A 25,880-nucleotide genomic window follows, 5' to 3' on the forward strand; every position below is an offset into this window, starting at 1 on the left:
AAGATCAATTAGATCAAGCCAAGGAACAGTTTCAAAAGGAGGTGGTGCACACCAAAGAGAAAGAGGTGCATAACACGCAACAACTCAAGGATGCACAAGCCACATTCCAAGTCAAAGAAGAGGGATACACCATACAAATCAATGAGCTCAAGGAAGAAATTGCTACCTTGGAACAAAAGGTGACTAGCCTCTAAATAGAACGAGAACAACGGAACAAAGCACATGCAAAAAAACTAAGAGATCTGAATGAGGCTATAAGTGCCAAGACAAAGGAAATGGATTAGGTGCTGGTAATAAAGCCACCAATAGGTTCTCAAGCATGTAAACCAACAGCTCCACAGTAGCCAAACCTTGGCAGAGGAGCACCTAGCAAGTAGAGGAGGCTCAAGCTTAAGCCACCACCCCCTCCACAGGGGTGCTAAAGAAGAAGCTGACAGAAGATGCACAGAACTAGCAGTTGCTCAAGATGCACATGAAGTAGCCATCTCCACACTCCTCAATGACAAGGACTCTAGAATCCAGGAACCGGAACAAGGGCTTGCCATCCAAGAACGCCCTCAAAGGAGTGACCAAACCGATGAGCTTCGTCAACTCATCATAATTCGGAGATAGGCTCTTTGCCCCGGTGACTCCTCGGGCCCCTTCTCAAACTCTCACTTTGTTTTTATCTACACTAACACTCTCTCTCCTTCAATATGAAATTAATCTCACAGAAGACCTCAATTTAGGAGATCTAACCCTTATACATCATAATACAGAAAGAGATGTTAACCCTACACTGGTAATGGGAATACTAAGGGATGATGCAATTCTTACTAACCCAAATGACATCTTCTTTTTCCAGTTACACCCCATAGTGCGCAACCTTTGTAGTTGGTGTCAGGTGTTACAACATTCTATCATTTTGGATGATAGTGTTGACAAACTCGACCTGCCAACAACAAATGACATGCTATCCACACCAGCCAACTATGAGGTTGTTGCTCGAAGCTACCAATGGATCATTAGCCATGGGTGGATTGAAGTTTATGATACACACCAATATCTAAATCTATCTGAATCAACCTTATATTCCCCTGGGTATTATAAAACTATATAAAAGATACATAAACATCTAGAGGCAATGCTCACAAATGTTATTTATGATTTTGATCGTGAAAACATTGAATATCCCACTAAAGCCCAAGAAGAGATCAAAGACCTCCATGAGTCTATGAAAACTATGAAACCCCCCCACCTCCACCCAGTTCAAGGAAAGGGCGCAAGAGGATAATCCATGATCCTCCACCTATGTAACTTACCTCGTGTTTACTTCCCTTTCAAGTAAACTACTAAATACCTATCCTAGTGTATATCCTACTAACCAAACTGAGTCAGATTACATATTCTCTTGTTAAACCTCTTTTACCCCTATTGAATTTCCCACTAACCCTCTCGCCCCCAAGGAGTTGCCGGCAACAACTACTCTATCTCCACCAAGGCAGCTCGATGAGGTACATAATCTACCTCCTTGTGATTATTACAAGCTTTTACTGATGAAAATGTCATGGAGTCTTTATCGGTTGTAGAATATGAGGGCCTCATACATGCAAGGAATCCCTTATTAAAGCCCAAATTGGTGTTCAAGGTGCTGATACATATTACACCCTTTGAGCCAACATAGAGAATACCAGAAGCCTACTCAACCACATGGAGTTGAGGCGGCAACAACCATATGTGCCATATCCTCTCTGAGCCCCAATGCCAGACTTAGAAGAGATGCTACCAATGGGAGGTGAAGGCACTTTGTGTGAAAATGTGGCATGGCACACCAAACTAGAAAACCCACAATTGGCTGACCTACTGAAAATTTGCATCGTCACATTTATGATCAGTTATTGTTTTCGCAGGGGTGGCACAAGCAGCATCTAGTCCATACACGAGGTGGATATACATAGCAATAGTAACATATGATACCAATCCCCGCTTGGTGGACTTCGGAATACAACATGACTAGTGCAAGGAGTATCTCACAGTGCCAGAATACAGTTTTCAATACCAGTTCTCCCCATCGACACAAAGAGTGGACCCACTATACATGCCGATTAAATGCAGTTCTCCCCGTCGACACAAAGAGTGGACCCACTATGCATGCCGATTAAATGCAGGCTCACTCCTTTACAGTTACACGAAGTAAAGCAACGAGATTCCTACGTATGCTACAAATTCCCTCAGTTCTCGGCCATCAACATTCCGGGATATAACCAACCAAAGAAATCAAATGCTGACATTGGATACGAGCATGGTGTAGAATACCAGATTTCAACATAGTGGCTACCGTAAGATTTTTGAAGTTAATCATAGTCCTTATCGATTAACCAAAGGAAAGATATTATGGATATAATGCAAAATAGTTGTGCTTCAACATGAAAAGAGGCCCAGATAAATGCGGAATGATGCTTTATTATCATCGCCTCATGTGTCTATACCAGGATACAAGCATGTCACATTCGAAGACATGGTAGACACCGGGTTCTGGACATCACACTGAGTGTTCAGAAAAACCCTAAAAAAGATTCAATCATGCCAAAACTTTTACAGACATGAGTTCGGCGACCAGGTCTTTCGACCTAGGTTTATGAGGATAAAACCTACATCAAGTAGGGGGATGTTAATTCCATTTTGGATTAACAATGATGTTCCTCCATTTGAGGACATTAATAAGTGTTATGACCATATAGATGAGCTAGTAGAGGCTGAACTGTCTGCTTCATGGAATTGGAGCTGTAGTAGCTTGTCAAGACCTTCCATACTTTCTTGGGGAATGTACCTACATCCATGGGTATTTGCACATAGTCTAAGAAGGACCTTGCACCAATGATGTTTTGGGAGTCTACTCTTCTTCTCATGTTGGGGTTGGTACCTTCTTCATTTCTTTTGCACTTGTCAGCTTCTTGTTCTTGTTCTTCTCGAGCAGCTTATGGATGTGTTGATGAGGCTTCTTTGTCCTCCTTTGCTACATCCACTTGTGGCAATTGATGTTCCTCCTATTCTTGGGGTGCACTTATTTCAGCTGAGGTGGGTAGATCTGAGAGTACTGGATCATGCAAAGTAGCTGGGCTGGAAGGGGGTGTTGGGAGTACTAATTTTGGAACTTCAAATTTTGAGGATAACCTTTCTGTGAAGCTTACGCTCTCAATTCCCAATTTCGGGTCAAGGGTGGTGGTTACCCTCAATGGTGCTTGTTGTTCTGCCAACGTTTCTTGATATGATGCAATATCCTTGGCAACCTCCTCTTCCAACTGCTCGGTTTCCACTTCCATTTGCTTGACATTGCCTCTCATTTTTCTTTGGTTTTTGTGGCTTCTTACCTTCCTTGACTCCTTTTGTTTTTTTCTTTAGGATCTCTTTGGTATCTTTAAGGACAGCTTGTCCTTGTTGCAAGTCTATTGTAAGGTGTGCAAGATCCGCCTCGTGACCCCCTATTGCATATGGGCATGTGATATATTATGTTCTTGAGTTCCTTGGGGTATTGGGATGTCGCCGCATGGCTAAGTATCTTGGTTAGGAGTTAAGGGTTGCACACCTTTGATTGGTGGGGCTTGAGGTAGTTCTCCATTTCTTTATGGATGAACCTTGCAAGCCCAATCCTCTTCCTTCTCCTCATGCACCTTCGCTATTATGTGAAGAGGTATTTTGTTGTACCTGTCCATTGGTTTTACTTGCATGATCATTGACATGGCTCGGCAAGCTCTTCCATCTACCTCTTCCGTGATGTTTTCATATTTAGCACCATTGGAATTGTATGCAACTTTCTTTAACATATCTTCCATTGGCATCTGATCGATGTGATGAAGATGTGATGGAATGGAAGGTGGCAGTTAAAGCGCCTCTCGTATCATGGTTTTCGGAGATGTGTACCTGTTATGTGGATCCATCTGGCTTTGTAATCGTCCCTCTTTTGGTATTCTTGTTGTAAGATTTGAGAAATTTCGCACATAGGGATTGATTGAATGTGCGGGGGAGTATCTCTGCCATCTTGCCTAGCCCCACCTTTTCCAGCTTATACTGGACATTTATGTCTTCCAAGATCTTCAGGCACTTCGGGCTATGGTATTGGAAGAGAATCTTGCCCTGTTTTTTCGGATGTCTTCGTGGAGGATGGTACCATTGATATCTTTGGCATAAGGCCCGAGGTAAGTGAGTTTTTTACCATGTGGTCCTCTCTTCTTCTTCGCAGTCGGTAATTCTATTACGTTGGCTTAAGTCACAGCCATCTCAAAGTCTTCAGCTGTAGCCATATGTAATATTAGCAAGAGATCATCAGTCTCGCTGGAGTGGTAGAAGCTCTTGGTGCATGATGGAAGGAGTGTTAGTATGGTGAGCAACCTAGACAGTGTTGTGTTGTGGTGAATTAGGAGATATACATGACTTAGTAGAGTTAGTTCGTGAACAAGTAAAATGCAGTTCACGCCATGAAGTTGTTATTTCATGAACTAGAAGAATGTTGTTCACGTCATGAAGGTTTTTTGTGTGAAATGGTTAGTCCGTGAACTGTTATTGCGTGAAAGTGATTTCATGAAATAGCAGAATGATGTTCACGGTGTGAACTGTTAAAGCATGAAAGAATTAATGTGTGAAACTTTTAGGCTGTGAATAGCAGAATGTTGTACACAGTGTGAAATGTAAAATCATGAAAGACTTATCCCATGAAAGTTTTAGACTGTGAAACAGCAGGATGTTGTTAACAGTGTGAACTATCAAATCATGAAAGAGTTATTCTGTGAAACAACAGTATGCTGTTCGCAGCGTGAAAGTTTGTGAGACGGTGAAAAGTTTAGTGATTTTTTAATCAGTTAGGTGACTTTTAGTTAGTAGGCGATTGCATGAAAAGATGGTTGGTGAAAGTGCAAGGGCTTTATTTGAAGTCGTGAAATAGCAGGCTATTGTTTCACGTTGTGCAATTTGTATGCATTGATCAAGTGGGAAGGTAGTAGCATGTTTCTTTACTGAGGGGAGATGAAAAATTATGAAAAAGAAAAAGAAAAGAATCCAATACAAGCATGGTGGTATTGGAAAACACATTGTGCAGTATCGGAAAACACATTGTTCCATATCGAGCATTTTTTATGGGAACCGAATTGAAGCACACATAAGGAGAGTGTAGAACTCCTACCTAAGAAGGGATTGTCGTAAAGTGCTAAGATGGCAAAGCACAGATGATGAACACAAGCTCAGTGAGAAAAGAAGATCGTCGAACAAGATTATGATGAGCAGAAGTGCATGAAAGAGGAAAGGCAACATATTTATGCTCTAGCCCTCGACCGGACGGCCGCCTTAATTGGGCATGCCACATGGCTAGAGACGATTCATTGGATTTTTTAACCGTTCCACGATGTGAAACATGCCTGAAGCGTTTCATGACATGAAATAGCCGTGAAGCATTTCACGACATGAAATGGGTCGCGTTTCCTCATGCCAATTGTTGATACCCTAGGGAGTCATATATGCTCAAACTAGCAAGGGAGAAGAAGAGAAGAGGCACAAGGAGAGAAGAGGGAGAAGAGATTAATTATGTAATTGAAATCACACTAGCAAGGGAGAAGAAGAGAAGAGGCACAAGGAGATAGGTGGTCCAAGCAAGCTCCAAATCTTTTATTAAGCAATATAGAATCAGCAAAATTAGTTTACAATTGGCTTTTATACTTGAAGCCTTCCTTTCATACTTGGGCGGACATTATGCAATTGAACCATCCTATTTATAGAATAATTGGGCTTCTAATGTACATTGGCCTTTAACCCAAAAAGAATATACATAAATTGGCCTAGGGCCCACAAAATTGGTGTGCAAGTGTAAGTGCCGATGGCAATGCCGCACCCTTGTTAGCTTAGGAGCTAACAAATCTCTCAATGTAATCAACACAAGAGAGAATGAAGAATGCACATACACAATGGGAGAGTTCATCTCCTTCTCAATACACACCTGCATGCATGAGAAGAGAATCACACACCCACACCCACACACACAAACATTTGTGAGTAGAGAAAGAGAGGGCAAAGAATACTCAATAGAGAATAATAGAGAATAATAGAGAATGAGGAAGGAGAGAAGCTCTTTATTGCATTAGCAAGAGTACAAAGAATTCCCAGGCTAGCAAGCTATGGAAGCTTGAGCTTGAAAGCTTAGAGAATAAGGGACTTCAACGTAAGAATGGCAAAAAAAAAATCCCTAATCTCCTCTTTTGTGAGTTGACCTGTATACTCACTGATTAGGGTTCACACTAGCCGAGACAAAGCCCAGGCACTCCACTGAAGAGGACAAAAGGAAAATAATTACTTCTCAGCTTTCTTCTAAGTTACAAATTGGAACTCATGTGAGCCTAGGTAAATACATGACTTTGCAAAATACATGCAGTCACCATGTGAGTTCCTAAAAATATATTGAAATATCATGTGGTTTTACAAAATAGGCTCGTAGGTGATACAAGTTGAAAAATTGATGCTCGTGGTCCCTCCATATATCCTAGCAGCTCTTATAGATACATCTTGGCACTTTATCTACTTCCCATTGCACCACTATTTCTTCACCAACGACATTGTTGGCATTGATTGCACACATTTATTGCACCCATTCCAATGTTCTTGAAACAATCCCCAGTTATGGCTTACTACACATCCCAAGAGAACTCCACACATTCACAATCGGAAGAAGCAATAGACAATAACTATCGTGGGGTACTTACCAATGCTTTGAGCTCATGTCCCTTGAGGCTCTCCAAGCTCGCTTTTAGAAGCTCCAATCCTCCAATCTCCACCTCCACTCCGTTCGTGGAGTCGCTCACACCACAATGCAAGACCATCGTCCTCTCACTCTCCCACATACGAGCATAGAAGAGGCACATGCACTAGAGTACACACACACACTCTCTCTCTCATACATAAGACAAGACAAGAGCTCTCATAGCACAAAGGGGGATCGTGTGTATCCATTATGAGAAATTTTCTTATATACAACTCGCCCCTTATTCACACTTGGGCACCCAAAACTTACTAACTAAAGCCTTGGCTGTGGCCAGTATCTCATAGCGTTGTCACCTCCTTACCACTTATTTACTACATGACAGACATGAATAATTATGGAAGCAAATCCAGGACAAAACAGACCAAGCGCAAGCTCTCAAAGACCAATTAGTTGCAGCCAACACCGCACACAAGGACGCCATCATTAAAAGTATAAAGACTATCGAAGAGAACAGGAAGCAAGGTTGACAACCATGGAAGGGCACAGTCAGTTGTTAAACAAGACCATAGTCAGAACAACCAAGGAGAATGAGGAGCCAAAAGATCAATTAGATCAAGCCAAGGAACAGTTTCAAAAGGAAGTGGCGCACACCAAAGAGAAAGAGGTGCATCACATGCAACAACTGAAGGATGCACAGGCCACATTCCAAGTCAAAGAAGAGGGATACACCATCCAAATCAATGAGCTCAAGCGAAGAAATTGCTACCTTGGAACAAAAGGACTAGCCTCTAAATAGAACGAGAACAACGGAACAAAGCACATGCAGAAAAACTAAGGGATCTGAATGAGGCTATAAGTGCCAAGACAAAGGAAATGGATCTGGTTGTGCTGGTAATAAAGCCACCAACAGGTTCTCGAGCATGTAAACCAACAGCTCCTTAATAGCCAAACCTTGGCACAGGAGAACCTAGCAAGTAGAGGAGGCTCAAGCTTAAGCCACCACACCCCCACAGGGGTGCTAAAGAAGAAGCTGACAGAAGATGCACAGAACTAGCAGTTGCTCATGTTAATTCCATTTTGGATTAACAATGATGTTCCTCCATTTGAGGACATTAATAAGTGTTATGTAAAGACACTATAAAGGTTGTGCATTATAAGATACATTCCACAGCCAAGGCTTTAGTTAGTAAGTTTTGGGTGCCCAAGTGTGAATAAGGGGCGAGTTGTATATAAGGAAATTTCTCATAATGGATACACACGATCCCCCTTTGTGCTATGAGAGCTCTTGTCTTGTCTTATGTATGAGAGAGAGAGAGAGTGTGTACTCTAGTGCATGTGCCTCTTCTATGCTCGTATGTGGGAGAGTGAGAGGACAATGGTCTTGCATTGTGGTGTGAGCCACTCCACGAACGGAGTGGAGGTGGAGATTTGGAGGATTGGAGCTTCTAAAAGCGAGCTTGGAGAGCCTCAAGGGACACGAGCTCAAAGCATTGGTAAGTACCCCACGATAGTTATTGTCTATTGCTTCTTCCGATTGTGAATGTGTGGAGTTCTCTTGGGATGTGTAGTAAGCCATAACAGGGGAGTGTTTCGAGAACATTGGAATGGGTGCAATAAATGTGTGCAATCAATGCCAACAATGTGGTTGGTGAAGAAATAGTGGTGCAATGGGAAGTAGATAAAGTGCCAAGATGTATCTATAAGAGCTGCTAGGATATATGGAGGGACCACGAGCATCAATTTTTCAACTTGTATCACCTACGAGTTGTAAAACCACATGATATTTCAATATATTTTTAGGAACTCACATGGTGACTGCATGTATTTTGCAAAGTCATGTATTTACCTAGGCTCACATGAGTTCCAATTTGTAACTTAGAAGAAAGCTGAGAAGTAATTATTTTCCTTTTGTCCTCTTCAGTGGAGTGCCTGGGCTTTGTCTCGGCTAGTGTGAACCCTAATCAGTGAGTATACAGGTCAACTCACAAAAGAGGAGATTAGGGATTTTTTTTTTTGGCCATTCTTACGTTGAAGTCCCTTATTCTCTAAGCTTTCAAGCTCAAGCTTCCATAGCTTGCTAGCCTGGGAATTCTTTGTACTCTTGCTAATGCAATAAAGAGCTTCTCTCCTTCCTCATTCTCTATTATTCTCTATTATTCTCTATTGAGTATTCTTTGCCCTCTCTTTCTCTACTCACAAATGTTTGTGTGTGTGGGTGTGGGTGTGTGATTCTCTTCTCATGCATGCAGGTGTGTATTGAGAAGGAGATGAACTCTCCCATTGTGTATGTGCATTCTTCATTCTCTCTTGTGTTGATTACATTGAGAGATTTGTTAGCTCCTAAGCTAACAAGGGTGCGGCATTGCCATCGGCACTTACACTTGCACACCAATTTTGTGGGCCCTAGGCCAATTTATGTATATTCTTTTTGGGTTAAAGGCCAATGTACATTAGAAGCCCAATTATTCTATAAATAGGATGGTTCAATTGCATAATGTCCGCCCAAGTATGAAAGGAAGGCTTCAAGTATAAAAGCCAATTGTAAACTAATTTTGCTGATTCTCTATTGCTTAATAAAAGATTTGGAGCTTGCTTGGGCCACCTATCTCCTTGTGCCTCTTCTCTTCTTCTCCCTTGCTAGTGTGATTTCAATTACATAATTAATCTCTTGCTTAGTGTGTGTGTGCGCGCGCGCACGCGATTATCCTAATCATAGGAGCTTGCAGGTGGATATAGCATGCAAGCTTGTGTGATTAGTGAGAACTTGCTTGCTTTTGGAGAGATGTATGTGTGTATCATGCTTGATCACTTGGAGGTGCTTGCTCAATGGTTAATGCATGCCTAAGCTTGAGGGATTAGTGAGAGAGAGCGGCTACGAGGAAGGAGGAGGAATCGATGAAGGGATCTCCCCGCCATCGACGACGCTGCAAAGAGAGTCCTATCTAAGGTAATGACACACCGATTTCCCGCATTGTATTACTCTTCAATTAGAGAGGGTTAGGTGTGAGTGCGCACTTGGGCCGTGTAGTACCTACACTACCACCGTGGGTATAGCAGGGTAGGAGGGGAAACAAAGGTGTCGCCGCCGGGGCTGCCTGTGTAATCCGGAAAAGATAGCCACATTCATGCAATTTTCTTGTTTTGATTAGATTAGATTAGGAAAGGTATTGGTGTTGATTGGAGTAGCGTCGGTTAGGCCAATGCGTCACCCATCACAATTTCATAACATTGCAACTTAATTTTGTCGATTTTATCATTGCACATTTCATCATACATGTTAAAAAACTAAAAATTGAAAAAAACCCTCTTGTTTGCATTCTGTTTTTTCTTGCATTCCACTGAAAAACTCAAAATTGGGAAACATTGACCCCGCCATTGGCTTTAAGGCCCAAGAACCCCTTTTTTTTTAAGACCCCCCTAATTGTCAAAATTGGATAAGGAAAAACCTCTCAAACAAGGGGAGAGGGAGAGGGCAAATATCAAGGAATTGTTAATTTTCTGCACATTTGGATTTGGGAGAGGGATTAATTTGTTAATGATGGATTAATTCTCAATTAAGTTAATTAAATTGTTAATTGGGGCATTAAAAACCCATAATTGTAAAGGACAAATCCCCAATCAAGTAGGAGTCCCCCCTCATCATTCCCCCAATCATCAAGGTACCATTGGAGTCTGGACCATCACATGTTCTTCTTTTTTTTTTTTGGGTAAAAACAGGAGAATATATTAAAAAAGGTGAGATTACATCGCCCCATGAGGTAGGTCCATGGGGGGGGGGGGGGGGGGGGGAGAGACCCTGAAAACAGCTAAATAAGTGTTTTAGCTACACACCCAAAAGCACTTCGAACTGAAAAAATAGAGACAGATGGCATAGAAACCAGTGGACTGAACATAATTGCAAAGGTAAAATGCCTGTATAAGATGCAATGATCTGACTGACAAGGTTTAATGGACCCTTCCAAAAGCCTCCGTGGACTAAACACGATGAACAGCATATTGAAGTCTTCTGTGACATTCCAGCTCCAAGCCTTGACACATGCTTTCCCTCGTGTTGGAGAGAGAAGAACTGAGCATTTTCCTCCACTTCCTCCATGGAACGGCCTGCCAGCGACCCGCTTCCGACCGATCACCACTTGGTTGAATTTGATTGACCAACTTGAGGATACTGTCGAGAAAAAGGAAAAAATTGTGATTAGTTTTAATTTCAAAGAGGGCTTCATTCCTTTGTTTCCAGACGTGCCACAGCAGGAGAATTCTGACAGAATGCCAAGTTAAGGGGTCAAGATGACGACATTCTCCTAAAAACACTTCTTTCCAGCTGAGCGGGGAGCTTCTAATCCTCCCAAAGGTATCATTAAGCACACTTAAGAACTGTTTAGTGTCTGGGCAGGAGTAAAAGAGATGCGGGACAGACTCCAGATTAACATTGCACCGAGGGTATATACCATTCCCGTGACCCCACTTCAGAGCTCTCTCTTGAGTCCAGATTGCTTTGTGGACTACCAGCCAAGCCAGAACTGCATGTTTCCTTTCATGGGCGAAGGCCCAAATTATTTTGAAACGAAATGACCATTGTTGTCTATTCTAGTTCAGAGACCACCTTTTGTTAAGTTTGAGATCCAAGTTGACTACACTATGTGGGTTGGGAAGCTTGGCAAGGTTCCTTGAAGAACCCCATCTAAGAGCTTTAGAAAATTCTTTGTAATCACAATTACTCTCAAAAGGAATAACAACCTTCAAACAAGCAAACCTGCATGGGCGACACCTGGGCATGCAGAGTACCGGTCGTGTCAAGCTGCTCCTCTGTCCCTAAAAGTTGAGATTTTTAATTAACAACCCACCATCACATGTTCTTGCTTGAGTTCCCCCACCCGTGCACACCCGTGCACTCGTGCCAGGCCCGAGTTCCCACACGTTCCAAGCTCGGCTTCTTTTCATCACCACACGTGCCTACCCTCCACTTGTTCTGCATCCGCTCATGATGACCTCCTGTGCCCACTCGTGTGCCAGCCTGTGTCCCAATCCCGAGTAACCACCCGAATCCTGACTCCTTCTACACGTTCACTCCCGAGTTCTTCCAATCGGGCTGAACCCGTGTTCTTCTACCCGTTCTCTCCCATGTTTTTTTGAACATGGGTTTATAACCCAATTTCTCTATCCTCTGGTGCAAGTTAACTCTTTTTACAGACTAACCGACCACTGCAAAAGCCCAGTTTCTGATCCCCGAATTGCCCGGTTCGCTTGAAAATTGGGGCTAGCATCCATGCACTTGCGCGCTAGACGAATCCTTGACAAGGTTTATCCTAAGGAAGGCGGCTCTACAAAACCCTCGAGCGGAGAATCCGGCACAACGGACTGGCACCATCCTCAGGACAGTTTAGGGACTGGGATAAATCTGAAGCTCCCCCCTGGTAAGGCCGCCGGGCCCGCTAGCCCAGTCACGGGATTGTCACCGACCATGTGTAGTGTAATGGAAACGATAATGAGTTTAAAGTAGAAGGTACTGGGTTTGAATCTTACCAACGCATTTGTGATTTTTTGTTGCCTTTCAAGGGTGTGTTCACGCGTTATGTGTGTGTTAGAGAGAGAGAGTGTAATAGTGTGTATATGTGTGAGAGAGAGAGAACATAAGCTAGCATCGGAAAAGGGGTTTGACTGACTGGAAAATGAGGGTTGAAAAGGGAGGGGCCCTCCAAATTAGAATAAGACAAGAATGGGAGCTTGAGATCTAATCCATGCCCACAATTTAGCGTCTCTAGCCTTTCCAACATGGCTTCTAACCCCTACACTCCCCAAACACCATCCTCCACGACTCCACAGACCTTGTCTCTCCTAGGGCAGGCCATAGATAGAGAGTCAAGGGCATGTGGGGCTCTAGCCCATTGACCTAGAAACAAGGGGCTCCTCTCGAGCCTAGAACAATGATTAATATGACCCCAACCCCGCCTACTATTTGTAATGTGACCCCGAGGTCTTAGGCAAGATCCTCTACCATCTCAACCTTGGGAGCTGGTCTATCAAGACCCAGATTATCCAGAGGTATACTTTGCCAACCTCGACTCTTCTACCTCAAAGGAACCCCTCAACCCCAATGGCAACACTGCCTTGAGGGAAATTGCCTTCCTAGAAAGGGCCACAACCATTGACTACGCAATACGAGAGTCTCTTCTCTAGTATTCAGGGAGGGACCATCTAGCAGCCCTCAGAAAGAAAGAACCCATAACCCTCGTGACCCCCTACCTAGCTCTGCCTAGCTAGCCTATGTGGATAACGTGCTTAATAATAGTATCTAACCCATTTACGAGAGACATGGCACTCGACCTTTGAAACCAAGCGGGGTATCTTAAGGGATACCATCTATTCCCAATTTCCCATAGTTACAAAATCACTTGGGAGAGGCTCATTACCAAGGCTAAACTCTAGCCATGCAAATGACCGAGGGATCACTCTGACACGCTGGCCTCTATCATAAATGAGATGATTTATGAGCCCCCTTAACGCTAGCATTAATAACATGGTCGATGTCGATTCTGCCAAAACACCTCCAGTCCCTGCCCGAACCACTACACCCCCGTGGCCCACAACACGGTGGAAACTCCCATGTCCGGCCATGTCCATACCTTGACCTACTCCCACCCAGTGTCAAAAATAAACTTTTTTTCTAACCAGTGAAAAAAAGGATGACCTTCAAGACCAACCGGTTTTTATTGAAAAAATGCACAGAATAATCGGTTTTATAACTAAAACTTCAAAAAATTGAATCTTTAAATTCAAGGCTAGGCAAAATTATAACCGGTTTTTCTTAATTTTAGACGTGAAAATTACACTAAAGGACGGTTTTTTTTTGACATTGCTCCCACCGTCTTCCGCCTTGCCGAGCCGCAGGAGAGATCCGAGGACCTCCCGATTCCCTACTCCTACACTGGCAGCCCTGCTGCACCCATCAAACCCTACCCCCATGCATCCCCGCCTTTACACCCTTTCTTTGCTCCCGCAGCCACCCTTCCCTCCGCTACTCCCACATATCCTCGTATCCTTGACCCCAGAACACTGGCCCCAAGAACAATGGCTACAGTAATACCACCTACTGCCCCAGCTCCACCACTACAGACATTCCTTCCTGGCCACTGCACCCGCTACACCTGGCACTTCCTTCAATCACCTAGAATTTGCTAGGTTGATAGGCCAAGAATTTGCCATCCATTTCCCTCGCATCGATAGGACCTCTACCACCCAAAAGCTGGCCGTCTCATTGCCAAGTTGACAAACTGATGGAGAAGTATTACGGCCATACCCACCCCCTCCACCACTTCGAGCACTTCCTACAAGTCTGTGATACTTTAGGCGAAACCTTATTTTGTAGATCAATATTTGAGGCAAATGGGGTTTGAATAGGCATGTAGACAGCAAATCAAAAAATTATGTATTGTCCAGTGCCTATGAATCAAAAATCTAACCAGGCTTTTCATAGTCCACAAACATTGTCTTTCGCAATCTTAGACTGTAAATTCCAAGGAGCCCAAAGCTCTCATTTGTAAGTGTCTCAACCATACAAACCTAGCAATAATCTGGGTTCTAAAAGGTAAAGATATTCCCAGTCGTAAAAAGAATGTATCAATAGCAATATAAATTTATCAAATAAAATGCAAAAGCTAAAGCAGGTTTCCATATACACCGTAAAACATTGGTGCTCTCTAACAGTTTGATAATTAGAGATGTTTTTGCTTGTCCTTTCCAAAAGGAAGGGTCTACAATTGAGCCATGAATATTAAATAGATTATGAAAAACATAATATCTATATTATAGCAATCTCAAAAAATATTACCTTTAATATCTTGTCCATCACCATAACAAATGAAAATGATTTCCTTGCCACCTCTATCTTAAGCAATTACCCCTGATATCAAATATAGAACTCACTACACTAATCATTTACATAACACTTTAAGGTTTCTCTCTCTCTCTCTCTCTCTCTCTCTCTATATATATATATATATATATATATATATATATATATATATGTTCAGTATTTTATGCCAAGAAAGAAAAAAAATAATGCCATTGTATATAAAAGTAAGTCAAAAGAAAACGTTTGCTTATCCAAATGTTTTAAAAAACAAGTAGGAACTCACCGACACCCTTCAGCCATCTCAACAATTTGAACCACCTCTTGAGCAATGATGGGGCACTCCCTGTTGTGGATCTACATGGAAGCTTTAGCTCAATGCAAGTAGATTTATACACATAAATTCAATATTACCAAAGAGAGTAGCATCAATGTGAAAAATTGCACAGAAAGACAATATAGATTACACATGTCACATCATTGTAAACATTCTCTTTTCAAATGCTTACTTCATTGTAACTCATGGAGAGGTTTGGATTTGGGACCAAAATGGCAACATGTATATATACCTTATCTTGGGGAGGGCACTCTAATGTTTTACTAAATGGGAGAGTAGTTGGAGGGTTTGAGGTTAATAGATCTGTTAGACAAGGTTTCTCCCTGGATCCCCTCCTGTTTGCTATTGCCTCTCACCCCTTAGTGGTGTCACTTGAGAATGCTTGTAGAGGTGGGGTTATCACTGGGCTGAAGCTAAGATACAATGAGCAATTGGTTATAAAGTGCTTTGCTGATGATTCTCTATACTGTTCCTAGAAGCTGAGAATAACAATATAAGACTTGCTTTGGCCATTATACAGGAATTTGCATTTGCATCTGGCTCCAGATGTAATATTCAGAAATGCAGAATTATAAGCTTGATAGAAGACAATGATTTTTATCTGCAGAGATGGGAGTGTGAGGTGGTTCAAAAGGGACAAATTGTTAGATTGTTGGGAATCCCCTTTGGGGTTGATGTTACAAATAAACAGATGATTGACTGGGCAATTAATAGGTCATTAGGGGAAGGTTGAGGTCTATAGGGGTCCTTTAAGCTGCCATATTATGATTTTAATGACTTTTTGTTAAAATGTTAAGTTTCTTTGACTTTAGATACCTTCTTATTCTTCAAATGGCTAGAAGTTTGAATTTCAAAGTTTTCCGCCAAAATTGAATTTAAAATTGAGTGGGCAAAACCATATCATGTGACATATCTATGGAAAGAGCTCAGCGAGTAGATTCTGGATCTCTAATCTCCGACAAATTTTGAGCTCATATGTAGAAGTTATGGATGTCCGAAATTTCAAAAACTCCCTCCCCCCACTTTTTGGGAATGAAAAGTACAAAAAGGCATCTTCTAGAGAATCTTTTGACCACCTTTAATCACCCAATATTTTTGTATACATGGCATCACATGATTGGCCCTTTTCCTTAATAACCTTTTAATCACATGGCATCTTAAAGGGCCTCTATAGACCTCAACCTTCCCTTAATGTTTAAGAAAAGCTGAAGAAATGGAAAGGAATTAGAGTGCCCTTTCATAACAAGATTGATATTTGTAATGCTGTGTTGAATGCTTATATAATGTTATTATGCCCTGTGATGGATTTTGGAAAGTGTCACTAGAAAAGGATAGTGGGTCTCATCAGATATTTTCTATGGAGGAGGAATGGCAGAAATTGTCAGTCCCAAAAGGGGAAGGGGGCATTGGTATATTACATATGCCCACCCATAATTTAGCAAGGGCCGCCTTGATGCTTCCCAAATGTTTGTATCAGAATGAATCTTGGACTGTGGGAATTAGTAGAATTGACAATGGTGCATGGTAAAGATAGGTGGCTGGGTTTGGGATGGAAAGATAAATTTTTCTCCTATGCTCCTCTTAAGCTGACATGCTCTTCTTTCTGTAGGATGTTGTGTAAAAGGTGGAAAGATGGCATGAGCCTTGATGACGTAGGATGGGGGATGCAGAATGACAGGCAATTCTATGCTTAGTCTAGGGATTTGGTGGCATCCCATTTGTGGTTACTCTTGGTGTAAGGAGAACGAGGGCTGTTTTGAGGATACCTGGCAGTGTTCCAAGTGTACGTAGGTCTACGAGGGTTAGGTACCCTATTGACAAGCTAAGATATGATAGATATACATCCCATCATTATGTTTACATGGGTTAAAGCAATACAAGATTTGGAGCTCACTTATTTTGAGCAGGCACTTGGAAATAAGAAATGGAAAGATGTCATGAATGAGGAGATGGCAGCATTGGATTTAAATGCAACATGGGAGTTACCTTTGCCTAAGGAAAAGAAGGCAATTGGATGTAAGTGGGTGTATAAAGTCAAGCATAACGCTAATGGTTTAGTGAGTAGATATAAGGCAATATTGGTGGCCAAAGGCTATGCGCATACTTATGGAATTAAGCCTTGTATGGCTTGAAGTAGGCACCCATAGCATGGTCAAACAAGATTGGGGAGTATCTTGTCACCATTGGATTTTAGATATCTAATGCAGATTTTTCACTTTATGTGAAAAAGAGAGATAGAGGGATCATGCTATTAATCATCAAGTCATCTATGTGGATGACTTGATGAATCATTAGGGATAGTGATGTTGACATATAGGATGTTAGGATGCTTTTGAAGCAAAAGTTTGAGATGAAGGATTTGGGTGAGCTACGATATTTTTTGGGCATAGAGGTGGTGAGATCACCTCATGACATTTTATTATTGCAGAGGCAATATGGCTTGGACATGTTGTCCAAGTATGCTATGACAGGCTGTAAGCCTATTTTAGTGCCATTGGATCATAACACAAAGCTTTCGTAGATACATGAGAGCTTTTGGAGGACCCCACTACATACAGTAGTGGGTAGCTTGATCTACATAACCATTACTAGACCATACTTGAGCTACGCTACTGGACTTGTGAGTCAGTTTATCCATACCCCTAGGAAGCCACACTTGGATGCAGCTAGATGGATTCTTAGGTACATAAAGTCCATAATTGATTATGGATTTTTCTATGAGGCAGCTGGTATAGAGATACAGCTACATGTGGGTACATAGATGCTGATTGGGCTAGTAGTGTTGTTGATAGGAGATCTGCTGCCAGTGGTTTTATGTTCTCATTTGGAAGTGCTGCTGTGAGTTGGAGCAGTACAAAGTAGCCAATAATTTCCTTATCGAGTATAGAGGCAAAGTACAGGGGTGCTGCTATGGCAGCTTGTGAGGTAGCTTGGATTCAAAAGCGACTTGGTGATATGGGTGAGCCCGTGGATAGAGCGGTTGTCATTTATTGTGACAACATGAGTAGCATAGAGTTGGCCAGTAACCCAATATACCATGCTAGAACGAAGCACATTGAGGTGCACTATCACTTTGTGGTTTCAAAGGGTAATTTTCCTATTAAGCTCATGCCCTCCATTTCCAAAGTTGTGGTTTTCACCCTTGGCATTGGTTGGTGTTCCTTAAGAACATACTAATACGAGGCAATGTCTTTGGCAACCTCTTCCTACAGGCACTTGGACTCCTCTTCCACATGTTGCAGGCTGCCCCTCGTCTTTTTAGACTTCCTTGTGTTCTTACCTTCTTTGAACTTCTTGGCCATTTCTTGTATAAGATCCTTTATCTCCTTTAGGATAGTTTGTCCCTGCTGCTGCTGGAATGTGGGTAGGTGGCTCCATGTCTCCTTTGGCCGGCTGGTGATATTTATGCTTCCTAATTGTCTTTAGGTATGGGGATAGTACCTGCATGGCTTAGAACTTTCATCACAGGAGAGGTAAGGATTACACACCTTTGACTAGTGCGGCTTCAAGTAATTCTCCATCTCTTTGTGTATATACTATGCCCAATCTTCCGGTTTCTACTAATGTACCTTTGCAATTTGATGGAGAGGTATCCTATTATATCTGTTTTATTGGTTTCTACTTGATCTTCTTTCCCTCGTATATTTTCATACTTTGCTCCATTCGCTCCATTCAAATTGTAGGAGACCTTTAGCATGTCCTCCATGGGCATCTGATCAAGTGGATGGACATGTGATTGAATGGGGGGGGCAACTATAGAGCATCATGTATCATGGCCTCTATGATAAGAACTTGCTTTGTTGATCCATCATGATTCGTGATGGTACCCCTCTTTGTACTCCTATCATAGGACTTGAGGAATTCTGCACATAATGATGGATTTATGGTGTGGGGGAGGACCTCTGCCATCTTTCTAACCCCCACATTCTCAAGCTTGTACTTCACATCAATGTTTTCCAAGATCTTCAGGCACTTGGGGCTGTGATACTAGAAAATGGTTTTGCCTTGATTTGTATGTATGTCTGATTGGATCATTGTGCCCTACAACTCTTGTGCATATGGCCCCAAATAGGTCAACTTGGTCCCCCGTTGTGCTCTCTTCTTCTTCTTGTCTGGTGATCCTATAGGATTGGCCTGAGTCACCTCCGGGTTTCCGTCAAACTTCAGGTCTAAGGTTCCTGAGGATGCCATCTGTAACATTAGTATGAAGGCATCAATCATTGTGGATTGGTAGGATCTCACGGCCTTAGTGTTGTTTTTTTTTGAAAAATTTCCTAAACATTGGGGTATGATGTAAAGAGTGTTAGTGTGGTAAGCAATGAATAAACAAAGGATGGATGGGAATTAGTATATGGCATACATTAGTCTTTCTCCATGAAGTAGCAGGGTAAGAAATGAATAAACAAAAGATGTATGGGAATTAGTATATGGCGTGAGTTAGTCTTTTTCCATGAAGCAGGGTGAAGACCGTGAACTGGTAGAGCGTGAAGTATTAACTTATAAATTGTTAGTCTGTGAAATGGCTTAACTTGTGAAAGGGCTTAACCCGTGAAGTGTTACGCTGTGAAATGTTATTTTGTGAAGGGTTAAAGCATGAAGTGTAAAGTCGTGAAGTGGCAGTCCGTGAAGGGTTAAATCATGAAGTAGCAGTGCGTGAGCTGCTAGTTCGTGAACTTGCAGTTTGTGATGTGCTAGTTCGTGACTTGCTAATATGTGAGGGTTAAATCGTGAAGTAGTCTTGTGTGAAGTAGTAGTGCATGAACTGCTAGTTCGTGAAGTAGCAATATGTGATGTGTTAGTTCGTGAACTATGAATATGTGAACTGTTAGTCCATGAATTAGCAGTCTGTGATGTGTTAGTTTGTGAACTAGTAGATTTTATGTCACGACTAAAAGTGTGTTATGTGTGTTAGTGGTTTACACTTTGGTGTGAGCAATTTAACACTTAGGAGGTAGATTGTAGGATATCAGCTCATTATCCAAAACCGAGATTTTAGTTTTGACGTCGAGAAATAGCAGACTGCGATTTCACATGTCCAATCCCTTATGCTTTTGTGAGTGTTAGAGGATTGATGGAAGTTGGCAAATGGGAGTGATGATGGAAATGGGAAGATGAAAACAAGAAAGAAAAAGAATAGAGGCAATCGTTTAGGGTTTTGTAAAAACACAGAGATGTGTGCTACTGTCTCACATAAAAGCTCCAAGCAATGCATTATAACCAATGATTGAAGCAATCAAAAGTGTGCTTTGAGCTCCTACGTGAGAAACGATCGCAAGCAAGAAGTTGATGAGGTGACGATGCAGTGCTAGATGAAGAGAGCACACCAATGATGATCGTGAGTAGCTTGAGAAGAAGAACCTTGGATAATGATGAAGAGAATGCATGAAAAGGGAAAAACAATGTATTTAGTGTTAAGCCATCGGCACTGGCGGCCATCTTAATTGGGTATGCCATGTGTTCAACTACGATTCGTGGAGGCTTATTGACCATTTCATAGTGTGAACTGGCATGACTTGGTTCATGATGTGAAGTAGCCCATACTGTTTCATGACGTGAAACGGTTTATGACGTGAAGTAGCCTTGAGCGGTTCACGACGTGAAATAACCTCGTTTCCTCATGTGATACCCTATGGATTCCTATATGCTCAAACACTCCAAGGCCACATGTTATGCTTTCAGAGGATTAGAAGTGTGTATGTGAAACGAATGAACATGTTTCATGGCGTGAAACACATACCCCTTTACCTTATACCCACTTGGGTGTGATCCTTGTCATGCCATGGGAACGAAGTTTGTACTTTGGAGCTTGTGGGTATGTGTTGTTGTGACTGCTTAAGTTCGGAGTGAGAACTTTTGAGTTTTCCTTCCATCTAGTGGAGCAGTATACCCACGAATCCTGGTGAACCTATTTCAGTTCCTATGCATGTGGCCGGTGCACGTCTACATTACCCTAGTCCACAACTTGGTTCAGCTTGATCTTTTGGGTGGATGACATTGGAGGTGTCGCACTCCCTTGAACTATTTTCTTCTTCTAGACCAATTTTAGTGCTGCTTTAACACTTGATTCAGCTGGGACCTGATGTAACCTATGTCTATGGGATATAAGTAATTATCAACCTTTCAATATTTGGTTTTTTAGAAATACTCAATATATTATTGGTTATCATTGATAAAGTAGTTCGTAACATTGCCTAATGTTGAGAATGTTGTACAACAATTCATTGAGCTAGCACGAGTTGCATTTGTGGTGATAGTGTTGCACAGCCAAGGATGCACACATGATAATCTTCCCAGATCACATGTTCGAGACATGGATGAGGATTATGGATGCATACAGAGATGGATCACTACCCTATCATATTGAGCATAGTAATGATATCAATAAGAGTGGGAGAAAACCTACTCTGCTGAAATATTTAGGTGTTTATAAGGTTTAGATGAGGAGAATATTAAGTTCATTCAAGAAGAAATATCGGATTCCAAGATTGTTCTAGTTAGGGAAAAGCATGATATAGACAAGTTGGATATGGCAGAAAGAGCATGTCAAATGAAGGAGAATAAGGTGTTGTAAGAAGATCTTGTGAAGGAGTTCAAGGGAAGTGACAAGGTTGACAGGTCATGGGAGAAGTGTGTGACTTTAACAACCAACCAGAATACTATGAAAAGATTAGCTGGATCATCAACATGAGTTAATTACACTTAATCCTCTCCCTAATTTGGAGCATCTTAATTGGCTGGCCGCATTTAATGCATGTAAGTTTTTAGGCCACCAACCACAAATTTCCAAGAGTCTAATTTGTGTGGCTAGGCGCATTTAATGTGTGCAGGCCCCAAGTCAAAGATTCTAGGAAAACCTCTTTTTCACTAAAATCAAAAAATGAAACAGAAAAGTGAAACTGTAAGCAGTAAAAGTGAAACGTAAAAAATAAAAAATAAAAATAAAAAATAAAAATAAAAAGTGAAAAAGTGAAAAGGGAAGGGTAAAAGAGGAAAGGTAAAAGGTTGAGGGGGAAAAATATAGAATTTTTTCAGAAAGCGCTCGCACAAACTTGCTGGTTTTAGGCTGCGATCACATTGACAACTTGTGTGACACCCAAAAAAATTACAATTTTACATAGTTAAGGAGCTTCGTTAACTATGGGAGCCAGCGTCTGCAACGCTTGACGCTTGACTCATTTAAAAAAATTACACTATTTTTGGTGCCAGATGGAATAAGAAACACAAAACACGTGTTTTGAAAAATTTTGGCCAGTCCAAAAATTTTCCAAAAATAAAAAATAAAAAATGAAAAAATTTCAAAAGCTTTCAAACTTGTCTAGGGCATCTGTAGGACCTTCTTGCACCCTATAACCACATGCACCTACTACGATCTAGGCGTGTATTAGAGGTCAAAATATATGATAGTGCATCTATCAAACTAGGTACATACCAGTGTACACTGGGCTCATGACCTTTGGTTGGAACCCAGCTTAGCATTGTACAAGGACCTCTACTAGGGACCAACGAGACATCTTTAGATTTTGACTCAATGGAAGGATCCCCAGCCCCAAGAAGTGAGAACCCTAACTAGGTCTCACCAACCAAGCTAGCTACCAGCCCCAAGAAGTGAGAACCCTAACCAGGTCTCACTAGCCAAGCTAGCTACTAGTCTTTTTGGCCGCGTAGCTAGCTACCTCAGAGGTTTGGCCTCAACCGCTACCTTTGAGCCAAATCTTACAAAACCTATAGGCCATATGATGAAGGAGTAGAGGTTAACTCTAGAGAGACACCTGGTGTACTCTCATCATTGCAAGCAGGGAGCATTTGTGTTGATATCCCTATCCATACAACTCCTATTACACTTGATGCAACTGTGAACATCGAACCACCCCCTGCACAAGTGCTTATGCCCGATGGTAGGACTTTAGAAGAAGTGCAGGCGGCGATAGAGGCATTAATCCAAGCTGCTAGAGCAAAGGAAGAAAATACCTTGCAATTGGCACAACCTACAGGTCATATGATGAAGGAGTTGAGGTTAACTCTAGAGAGACACCTGGTGTACTCTCATCGTTTGCAAGTAGGGAGTGTTCATGTTGATATCCCTATCCATACAACTCCTGTTGCACCTGCAAACTGTGAATATCGAACCACCCCTACATAATTACTTATGCCCAATGTAGGACATTAGAAGAAGTCCAGGTGGTAGAGGCGTTGATCCAAGCTGCTAGAGTAAAGGAAAAAGATACCTTGCAATTGGCACAACAATGATAAGCAGCCCAATCAGCCCAGTATGAGTCCCATGCTAGGACTACGCAAGTAGTGCCTGATAATCTCAATATACAATCAACCTTAGGGAAAGAGCTAGGCATGCAAATCATGGATTAACGTCTTCTCACAAATGATTGGGAGTATGATACATCCACAGACTCTTATGGATTTCACCATAGGCCAAGCGTATGGTGTTAGTTGGGAAGGGATTGTCCAATCCATATCCGGAGCCACAACAGAGGAGGAATGATTGTAGGGTATCTGTGATTGTATATATAGGGTCATTGAACATGAAAGGATCCAAAGACCCATGGCACAAGTTGGGACGTCCAAAGCAAGGATGGCCACAATGAGTGAAATGGCAACACCTCCTGTGAGCCCAGTGGATCCTACTTTTGTAGTATCACCTAGCTATACCATGGACCAACCCACAAGTCCATGCTATAGGGACTCAAGGGTAGACTAGCATGAGCTTCACTTTCTTAGATCCCAGAGCTATCCCCGCCCAAGATAATACTAATTCACTGCCTCCTCCAATGGATGGCATTACATTAACTATGGCACCTAGGGCTGATACATAATTGCCTCTGAGCCCACATGCCCATGATTACTACGGTAGCCAATGCCACTTCACACATGGAGCCCCTTGTGCATGGCATATCTAGTTTAACCATTCCTAGATGGGTCGCATCTTATTCTAGTGCACCTATGACACATCCCCTCCCTAGAGTAAGTGGGCTACTAGCTCTTGCTGTGAGACCAGCTGCACTTAATTCCCACATGGTTAGAGAACCTATTGGGGTGCCAGTAGGGCACATGCCTTATGTTGCACACCTACCCCCCACCAGGGTTTAAACTAATGCATACTCATGCAGTGCCACATGTTGCACCTCCACTTGCTCCTATCATTGCTCTAGTTATGCCAACACCAGCTCTACCCACAAACCCAATTGCTTTGGCATAGGCCCTAGGAAGAGCGGTAGCAGAAAGCATAGCACCTATTGTGAGAGATGGTGGTTGATAGAGCCATGGGAAGGCTACTTAGATAGCCAAGCTAACCCACAAATTCACTGGCGATGGTGATCCTAGGGGATACTTGGAAGTATTTGATCAAGTGTGTGAGGCCCTATGAGAACGAAATGAGGTTTCCAAGATCAATGTCTTTATTCTAACATTAGAGAGGAAGGCTAGGAATTGGTATAGAACTCTCAGGGGGTCAAGGAACGCTTGAACTTCACCACTCTTAGGAGATTGTTCTTAAAGAAATTTGTGTGTGAAGGAGTCTTATGGGGTGTAGCTTCCCAGCTACACAAAAAGCCAATAGAGAGGAAGAGGAGTTAGCTAGATATTTTATTAGCCTTCTCAAGCATTTGAACTCTCCTTGCCTTCCACATGAACTCTATTCAAATAATCAATTGTTGGATAGATTCATCCACAGACTTAAGCATGAAGCGATCTATAATGGCTTAGTCATTAGAGGGATCACTACATGGGATGAAGTCACAACAAATGCCATCCAAATAGAGGATACTCTTATGTTGGTCAAAGGAGCTAAAGCATCAGATTCTAAATCTATTGCCTCCAGGATGAAGTCACAACAAATGCCATCCAACTAGAGGCATCCAACTAGAGGATAATCTTATGGTCAAAGGAGCCAAAGCATAAAAGTCTAAATATATTGCCTCCAGGGTCACATGATAGATCAGTTCTATAATTAAACCCCTTGCTAAAGGTAACACTTTAGCTAGAGATGAATTTCACGGATTTCATGAAAGCACTCCAACAAGAGGAAATCAAGGCCAATAGAATCCCCGAAAACATACATATGTACCCAAGGTGAGAGCTTCAATGTGCTCAATATGTTGACAAGGCGAGAGCTTCAATGGTGCTCAATATGTTGACAAGGACATTCAACCAGTGAGTGTCCAGTCTTAAGGGCACACTATAATGGTAATTGTACTTTTTGTGGACATCATGGTCATGAGGCTTCATAGTGCCATGCACATTTACAAACCCTTGCTAATGCCTCTAGGCCTCAACAGTTGGTTTTACCGGCCCCATCACAGCCATGAGCCATAATACCTCCAGTAACATCTCAACCCAATGTAGATCAAACAACACAACAGCCCATTGTTTCAAGAGATATGATCTTAGGACGCCTGTTCATGAGAGAAGAAAATATGGTACATGAATGTTCTAAAAACCATGTCTACCTCCAATTTGATGATTCCATCATTAAGGTTGATCTTGTGATTGGTCACGTACATCCCATGGGTAGTGGAGGACTTTTTGAAAATCATTTAGACACCATCACTCATTTAGCCCCATTGTAATATTGCTATACTTTTAGAGAGGAGACTGAGGCAGGAAAGGATCAAACCCTCAAGGATGCTGAAAAACAAGCTATTGATCTTGAAGATGATCTAAATTGGATACATATGATGGCTACACAATTGATAGCTAGGGAGCTAGAGGATCTACATGGGTTACACCTGATAGTGAGGAGCTCCCGAAGGTCATTCCCCTACGATGATTCATGCTCTTCCTTTCGATACTGAGGAGATAGGTTATAATGAACTTGAGTCTACATGGGATGACTCAAGCTCAAGCGCAAATAGTGATGAGGGGTCTGAAAAAGAGATTGAAAGTGCACCAACTCCTCAGACAACTCCTCAAACACTACAAGAAAAATAGAGCCCACAACATCCAAAGAAACTACAGGAAGTAGC

This window comes from Cibotium barometz, chromosome 13 (assembly GCF_041138505.1).
Source record: "Cibotium barometz isolate CiBa-2024 chromosome 13, ASM4113850v1, whole genome shotgun sequence".
Taxonomy (NCBI): domain Eukaryota; kingdom Viridiplantae; phylum Streptophyta; class Polypodiopsida; order Cyatheales; family Cibotiaceae; genus Cibotium; species Cibotium barometz.